The sequence below is a fragment of the Prionailurus viverrinus genome, unplaced genomic scaffold (genome assembly GCF_022837055.1).
Source record: "Prionailurus viverrinus isolate Anna unplaced genomic scaffold, UM_Priviv_1.0 scaffold_56, whole genome shotgun sequence".
NCBI classification, from domain to species: Eukaryota; Metazoa; Chordata; class Mammalia; order Carnivora; family Felidae; genus Prionailurus; species Prionailurus viverrinus.
This window is the reverse complement of record NW_025927618.1, coordinates 1,901,825-1,910,636: the sequence shown is the minus strand read 5'-3', so window position 1 is coordinate 1,910,636 and position 8,812 is coordinate 1,901,825.

Genomic DNA, 8,812 nt, shown 5'->3' with positions numbered 1-8,812 from the left:
TCCAGGGACGTCGCCAGGGCCGAAGCGACTCCGGTCTCGTGATCTCCCTCGAGGGGTGAAGTGAGGGCCCATGCCAGAAGGCGGTTCAAATGCAGGATTAGGGATCGAGGCTGGCTTAGGTTTCGATGGAGGTTCCTGGTTCGGGGTAGGGTTAGGGTTAGGGTTAGGTCCCAGGAGGTTCCAGGCGTGGAACCAACAGCAGGGCAGTGGTCTCCCCGAAAGGCTGAGTTGAGGGCACAAAGGACGGTGCCGGTCAGGATCCCTCTTTAGCTGCCAAGGCCAAACACGTCGATAAGCCCCTGGTCGAGGAGGCCTCCGGAATCCTCTCGGGAGCTGCAGCCACGCCTGGGAAACGACATGGTGAGTTTCCAGGTACCTTTGCAAGTCAGCCTGCACCGCTTCTGGACCCCAGGCTCGTGATGCTGCCCGACCTTGGAATTGGGTCCCCATGAGGAGAGATGCTGTCCGACATTGGAATTGGGTCCCCCTTCCTTAGCTAGGATTAGGGTTCGGTCCAAGGACGTCGCCAGGGCCGAAGCGACTCCGGTCTCATGATCTCCCTGGAGGGCTGAGGTGAGGGCCCATGCCAGAAAGCGGCTCAAATGCAGGACTGGGATCGAGGCAGGCTTAGGTTTCGGTGGAGGGTAACGGTTCGCAGTGGGGTTAGGGTTAGAGTTAGGTCCCAGGAGTTTCCAAGCGCCGGCCCCACAGCAGGGCTATGGTCTCCCCGAAGGGCTGAGTTGAGGGCACATAGGACGGTGCCGGTCAGGATCCCTCTTTGGCTGACTAGACCACATACGTCGATAAGCCCCTGGTCGAGGAGGCCTCCGCAATCCTCTCGGGAGGTGCAGCCGGACCTGGGAAATGACATGGTGAGCCTCCAGGTTCCTTGGCGAGTCAGACTGCCCCGCTTCTGGACCCCAGGCGCGTGATGCTGTCCGACCTTGGAATTGGGTCCCCATGTGGAGAGAGCCGTAGCTAGGGTTAGGGTTCGGTCCAGGGACGTCGCCAGGGCCGATGCAACTCCGGTCTCGTGAACTCCCTCGAGGGCTGAAGTGAGGGCCCATGCCAGGAGGCGTCTCAAATGCAGGATTAGGGATCGAGGCAGGCTTAGGTTTCGGTGGAGGGTCCTGGTTCGGGGTAGGGTTAGGTTTAGGGTTAGGTACCAGTAGGTTCCAGGCGCCGAACCCACAGCAGGGCAGTGGTCTCCCCGAAGGGCTGAGTTGAGGGCACAGGGGACGGTGCCGGTCAGGGTCCTTCTTTGGCTGTGAGGCCACACACGTCGATAAGCTCCTGGTCGAGGAGGCCTCCCCAATCCTCTAGGGAGCTGCAGCCGGGCCTGGGAAATGACATGGTGAGATTCCAGGTTCCATGGCGAGTCAGCCTGCACCGCTTCTGGACCCCAGGCGCGTGATGCTGTCCGACCTTGCCATTGGGTCCCCATGAGGAGATAGCCTTAGCTAGGGTTAGGGTTCGGTCCAGGTACGATGCCAGGGCCGAGGCGACTCCGGTCTCGTGATCTCCCTCGAGGGCTGAAGTGAGGGCCCATGCCAGGAGGTGGCTCAAATGCAGGATTAGGGATCGAGGCAGGCTGAGGTTTCGGTGGAGGTTCCTGGTTCGGGATAGGGTTAGGGTTAGGGTTAGGTGCCAGGAAGCTCCAGGCGCCGAACCCACAGCAGGGCAGGTGTCTCCTCAATGGGCTGAGTTGAGGGCACATGGGACGGTGCCGGTCAGGATCCCTCTTTGGCCGCCAAGGCCACACACGTCGATAAGCCCCTGGTCGAGGAGGCCTCCGGAATCCTCCCGGGAGCTGCAGCCGCGCCTGGGAAACGACATGGTGAGCTTCCAGGTTCCTTGCCGAGTCTGCCTGCACCACTTCTGGTCCACAGGTGCGTGATGCTGTCCGAACTTGGAATTGGGTCCCCATGAGGAGAGAGCCTTAGCTAGGGTTCGGATTCGGTACAGGGACGATGCCAGGGCCGAAGCGACTCCGGTCTCATGGTCTCCCTCGAGGCCTGAAATGAGGGCCCATGCCAGAAGGCGGCTCAAATGCAGGATTAGGGGTCGAGGCTGGCTTAGGTTTCGTTGGAGGGTCCTGGTTCGGGGTAGGGTTAGGGTTATGGTTAGGTCCCAGGAGATTCCAGGCGCCGAACCAACAGCAGGGCAGTGGTCTCCCCGAAGGGCTGAGTTGAGGGCACAAGGGACGGTGCCGGTCAGGGTCCCTCTTTGGCTGCCAAGGCCACATACTTCGATAAGCCCCTGGTCGAGGAGGCCTCCGGAATCCTCTCGGGAGCTGCAGCCCGGCCTGGGAAACGACATTGTGAGCTTCCAGGTTCCTTGGCGAGTCGGCCTGCACCGCTTCTGGACCCCAGGCGCGTGATGCTGTCCGACCTTGGAATTGGGTCCCCATGAGGAGAGCGCCTTAGCTAGGGTTAGGGTTCGGTCCAGGGACGTCGCCAGGGCCGAAGCGACTCCGGTCTCTTGATCTCCCTCGAGGGCTGAAGTGAGGGCCCATGCCAGAAGTCGGCTCAAATGCAGGATAAGGGAACGAGGCAGGCTTAGGTTTCGGTGGAGGTAACGGTTTGGGGTAGGGTTAGGGTTAGGGTTAGGTCCTAGGAGGTTCCAGACGCCGAACCCACAGCCGGGCCGTGGCCTCCCCGAAGGGCTGAGTTGAGGGCACAAGGGACGGTGCCGGTCAGGATCCTTCTTTGGCTGCCAAGGCCAAACACGTCGATAAGCCCGTGGTCGATGAGGCCTCCGGAATCCTCTCGGGAGCTGCAGCCGCGCCTGGGAAACGACATGGTGAGCTTCCAGGTTCCTTGCCGAGTCTGCCTGCACCACTTCTGGTCCACAGGCGCGTGATGCTGTCCGACCTTGCCATTGGGTCCCCATGAGGAGAGAGCCTTAGCTGGGGTTAGGGTTCGGTCCAGGGACGACACCAGGGCTGAAGCGACTCCGGTCTCATGATCTCCCTCGAGGACTGAAGTGAGGGCCCATGCCAGAAGGCGGCTCAAATGCAGGATAAGGGAACGAGGCAGGCTTAGGTTTCGGTGGAGCGTAACGTTTCGGGGTAGGGTTAGGGTTAGGGTTAGGTCCCAGGAGGTTCCAGGCGCCTAAACCACAGCAGGGCAGTGGTCTCCCCGAAGGGCTGAGTGGAGGGCACAAGGGACGGTGCCGTTCAGGGTCCCTCTTTGGCTGTCAAGGCCACACACGTCGATAAGCCCCTGGTGGAGGAGTCCTCCGGAAACCTCTCGGGAGCTGCAGCCGGTCCTGGAAATCGACATGGTGAGATTCCAGGTTCCTTGCCGAGTCAGCCTGCACCGCCTCTGGACCCTAGGCGCGTGATGCTGTCCGACCTTGCCATTGGGTCCCCATGAGGAGAGAGCCTTAGCTAGGGTTAGGGTTCGGTCCAGGGACGATGCCAGGGCCGAGGAGACTCCGGTCTCGTGATCTCCCTCGAGGGCTGAAGTGAGGGCCCATGCCAGGAGGAGGCTCAAATGCAGGATTAGGGATCAAGGCAGGCTGAGGTTTCGGTGGAGGGTCCTGGTTCGGGATAGGGTTAGGGTTAGGGTTAGGTCCCAGGAAGCTCCAGGCGCCTAACCCACAGCAGGGCAGGTGTCTCCTCAATGGGCTGAGTTGAGGGCACATGGGACGGTGCCGGTCAGGATCCCTCTTTGGCTGCCAAGGCCACACACGTCGATAAGCCCCTGGTCGAGGAGGTCTCTGGAATCCTCTCGGAAGCTGCAGCCGGGCCTGGGACACGACATGGTGAGCTTCCAGGTTCCTTGGCAAGTCAGCCTGAATCGCTTCTGGACCCCAGGCTCGAGATGCTGTCCGACCTTGGAATTGGGTCCCCAAGAGGAGAGAGCCTTAGCTAGGGTTAGGGTTCGGTCCAGGGACGTCGCCAGGGCCGAAGCGACTCCGGTCTCATGATCTCCCTCGAGGGCTGAAGTGAGGGCCCATGCCAGAAGGCGGCTCAAATGCAGGATAAGGGAACGAGGCAGGCTTAGGTTTCGGTGGAGGGTAACGGTTCGGGGTAGGGTTAGGGTTAGGGTTAGGTCCAGGGGGTTCCAGGCGCCGAACCCACAGCCGGGCCGTGGCCTCCCCGAAGGGCTGAGTTGAGGGCACAAGGGACGGTGCCGGTCAGGATCCCTCTTTGGCCGCCAAGGCCACACACGTCGATAAGCCCCTGTTCGAGGAGGCCTCCGGAGTCCTCTCGGGAGCCGCAGCCGGTCCTGGGAAACGACATGGTGAGATTCCAGGTTCCATGGCGAGTCAGCCTGCACCGCTTCTGGACCCGAGGCGCGTGATGCTGTCCGACCTTGGTATTGGGTCCCCATGAGGAGAGAGCCTTAGCTAGGGTTAGGGTTCGGTCCAGGGACGATGCAAGGGCTGAAGCGACTCCGGTCTCGTGATCTCCCTCGAGGGGTGAAGTGAGGGCCCATGCCAGAAGGCGGTTCAAATGCAGGATTAGGGATCGAGGCTGGCTTAGGGTTCGTTGGAGGTTCCTGGTTCGGGGTAGGGTTAGGGTTAGGGTTAGGTCCCAGGAGGTTCCAGGCGTGGAACCAACAGCAGGGCAGTGGTCTCCCCGAAAGGCTGAGTTGAGGGCACAAAGGACGGTGCCGGTCAGGATCCCTCTTTAGCTGCCAAGGCCAAACACGTCGATAAGCCCCTGGTCGAGGAGGCCTCCGGAATCCTCTCGGGAGCTGCAGCCGCGCCTGGGAAACGACATGGTGAGTTTCCAGGTTCCTTTGCAAGTCAGCCTGCACCGCTTCTGGACCCCAGGCTCGTGATGCTGCCCGACCTTGGAATTGGGTCCCCATGAGGAGAGATGCTGTCCGACATTGGAATTGGGTCCCCCTTCCTTAGCTAGGATTAGGGTTCGGTCCAAGGACGTCGCCAGGGCCGAAGCGACTCCGGTCTCATGATCTCCCTGGAGGGCTGAGGTGAGGGCCCATGCCAGAAAGCGGCTCAAATGCAGGACTGGGATCGAGGCAGGCTTAGGTTTCGGTGGAGGGTAACGGTTCGCGGTGGGGTTAGGGTTAGAGTTAGGTCCCAGGAGTTTCCAAGCGCCGGCCCCACAGCAGGGCTGTGGTCTCCCCGAAGGGCTGAGTTGAGGGCACATAGGACGGTGCCGGTCAGGATCCCTCTTTGGCTGACAAGACCACATACGTCGATAAGCCCCTGGTCGAGGAGGCCTCCGCAATCCTCTCGGGAGGTGCAGCCGGACCTGGTAAATGACATGGTGAGCCTCCAGGTTCCTTGGCGAGTCAGACTGCCCCGCTTCTGGACCCCAGGCGCGTGATGCTGTCCGACCTTGGAATTGGGTCCCCATGAGGAGAGAGGCTAAGCTAGGGTTAGGGTTCAGTCAAGGGACGTCGCCAGGGCCGATGCAACTCCGGTCTCGTGAACTCCCTCGAGGGCTGAAGTGAGGGCCCATGCCAGGAGGCGTCTCAAATGCAGGATTAGGGATCGAGGCAGGCTTAGGTTTCGGTGGAGGGTCCTGGGTCGGGGTAGGGTTAGGTTTAGGGTTAGGTACCAGTAGGTTCCAGGCGCCGAACCCACAGCAGGGCAGTGGTCTCCCCGAAGGGCTGAGTTGAGGGCACAGGGGACGGTGCCGGTCAGGGTCCTTCTTTGGCTGTGAGGCCACACACGTCGATAAGCTCCTGGTCGAGGAGGCCTCCCCAATCCTCTAGGGAGCTGCAGCCGGGCCTGGGAAACGACATGGTGAGATTCCAGGTTCCATGGCGAGTCAGCCTGCACCGCTTCTGGACCCCAGGCGCGTGATGCTGTCCGACCTTGCCATTGGGTCCCCATGAGGAGATAGCCTTAGCTAGGGTTAGGGTTCGGTCCAGGTACGATGCCAGGGCCGAGGCGACTCCGGTCTCGTGATCTCCCTCGAGGGCTGAAGTGAGGGCCCATGCCAGGAGGTGGCTCAAATGCAGGATTAGGGATCGAGGCAGGCTGAGGTTTCGGTGGAGGTTCCTGGTTCGGGATAGGGTTAGGGTTAGGGTTAGGTGCCAGGAAGCTCGAGGCGCCGAACCCACAGCAGGGCAGGTGTCTCCAAAATGGGCTGAGTTGAGGGCACATGGGACGGTGCCGGTCAGGATCCCTCTTTGGCCGCCAAGGCCACACACGTCGATAAGCCCCTGGTCGAGGAGGCCTCCGGAATCCTCCCGGGAGCTGCAGCCGCGCCTGGGAAACGACATGGTGAGCTTCCAGGTTCCTTGCCGAGTCTGCCTGCACCACTTCTGGTCCACAGGTGCGTGATGCTGTCCGAACTTGGAATTGGGTCCCCATGAGGAGAGAGCCTTAGCTAGGGTTCGGATTCGGTACAGGGACGATGCCAGGGCCGAAGCGACTCCGGTCTCATGATCTCCCTCGAGGCCTGAAATGAGGGCCCATGCCAGAAGGCGGCTCAAATGCAGGATTAGGGATCTAGGTAGGCTTAGGTTTCGTTGGAGGGTAACAGTTCAGGGTAGGGTTAGGGTTAGGCTCAGGTCCCAGGAGGTTCCAGGCGCCGAACCCACAGCAGGGCAGTGGTCTCCCCGAAGGGCTGAGTTGAGGGCACAAGGGACGGTGCCAGTCAGGGTCCCTCTTTGGCTGCCACCACACACGTCGATAAGCCCCTGGTCGAGAAGGCCTCCGGAATCCTCTCGGGAGCTGCAGCCGGGCCTGGGAAACGACATGGTGAGCTTCCAGGTTCCTTGCCAAGTCAGCCTGCACTGCTTCTGTTCCCCATGCGCGTGATGCTGTCCGACCTTGGAATTGGGTCCCCATGAGGAGATAGCCTTAGCTAGGGTTAGGGTTTGGTCCAGGGACGTCGCCAGGACCGAAGCGACTCCGGTGTCGTGATCTTCCTCGAGGGCTGAAGTGAGGGCCCATGCCAGAAAGCGGCTCAAATGCAGGATTAGGGATCGAGGCAGGCTTAGGTTTCGGTGGATGGTCCTGGTTCGGGGTAGGGTTAGGATTTGGGTTAGGTCCCAGGAGGTTCCAGGTGCTGAACCCATAGCAGGGCAGTGGTCTCCCCGAAGGGCTGAGTTGAGGGCACAAGTGACGGTGCCAGGGGGGATCCCTTTTTTGCTGCCAAGGCCACACACTTCGATAAGCCCCTGGTCGAGGAGGCCTCCGGAATCCTCTCGGGAGCTGCAGCCGGGCCTGGGAAACGACATGGTGAGCTTCCAGGTTCCTTGGCAAGTCAGCCTGCACCGCTGCTGGACCCCAGGCTCGTGATGCTGTCCTACCTTGGAATTGGGTCCCCATGCGGAGAGAGCCTTATCTAGGGTTAGGGTTCTGTCCAGGGACGTCGCCAGGGCCGAAGTGACTCCGGTCTCGTGATCTCCCTCGAGGCTGAAGTGAGGGCCCATGCCAGAAGGCCGCTCAAATGCAGGAATAGGGATCGAGGCTGGCTTAGGTTTCGGTGGAGGGTCCTGGTTCGGGGTAGGGTTAGGTTTAGGGTTAGGTCCCAGGAGGTTCCAGGCGCCGATCCCAAAGCAGCCAGTGGTCTCCCCGAAGGTCTGAGTTGAGGGCATAAAGGACGGTGCCGGTCAGGATCCCTCTTTGGCTGCCAAGGCCACACACGTCGATAAGCCCCTCGTCGAGGAGGCCTCCGGAACCCTCCCGGGAGCTGCAGCCTGGCCTGGGAAACGACATGGTGAGCTTCCAGGTTCCTTGGCAAATCAGCCTGCCCCGCTTCTGGACCCCAGGCTCGTGATGCTGTCCTACCTTGGAATTGGGTCCCCATGCGGAGAGAGCCTTATCTAGGGTTAGGGTTCGGTCCAGGGACGTCGCCAGGGCAGGATCGACTCCGGTCTCGTGATCTCCCTCGAGGCCTGAAATGAGGGTCCATGCCAGACTGCGGCTCAAATGCAGGAATAGGGATCGAGGCTGGCTTAGGTTTTGGTGGAGGGTCCTGGTTCGGGGTAGGGTTAGGGTTAGGGTTGGGTCCCAGGAGGTTCCAGGCGCCGAACCCACAGCCGGGCAGTGGTCTCCCCGAAGGGCTGAGTTGAGGGCACAAGGGACCGTGCCGGTCAGGGTCCCTCTTTGGCTGTCAAGGCCACACACGTCGATAAGCTCCTGGTCGAGGAGGCCTCCGGAATCCTTTCGGGAGCTGCAGCCGGGCCTGGGAAACAACATGGTGAGCTTCCAGGTTCCTTGACGAGTCAGACTGCACCGCTTCGGGACCCCAGGCGCGTGATGCTGTCTGACCTTGGAATTGGGTCCCCATGAGGAGAGAGCCAAAGCTAGGGTTCGGATTCGGTACAGGGACGATGCCAGGGCCGAAGCGACTCCTGTCTCATGATCACCCTCGAGGCCTGAAATGAGGGCCCATGCCAGAAGCCGGCTCAAATGCAGGATTAGGGGTCGAGGCTGGCTTAGGTTTCGTTGGAGGGTCCTGGTTCGGGGTAGGGTTAGGGTTATGGTTAGGTCCCAGGAGATTCCAGGCGCCGAACCAACAGCAGGGCAGTGGTCTCCCCGAAGGGCTGAGTTGAGGGCACAAGGGACGGTGCCGGTCAGGGTCCCTCTTTGGCTGCCAAGGCCACATACTTCGATAAGCCCCTGGTCGAGGAGGCCTCCGGAATCCTCTCGGGAGCTGCAGCCCGGCCTGGGAAACGACATGGTGAACTTCCAGGTTCCTTGGCGAGTCGGCCTGCACCGCTTCTGGACCCCAGGCGCGTGATGCTGTCCGACCTTGGAATTGGGTCCCCATGAGGAGAGCGCCTTAGCTAGGGTTAGGGTTCGGTCCAGGGACGTCGCCAGGGCCGAAGCGACTCCGGTCTCGTGATCTCCCTCGAGGGCTGAAGTGAGGGCC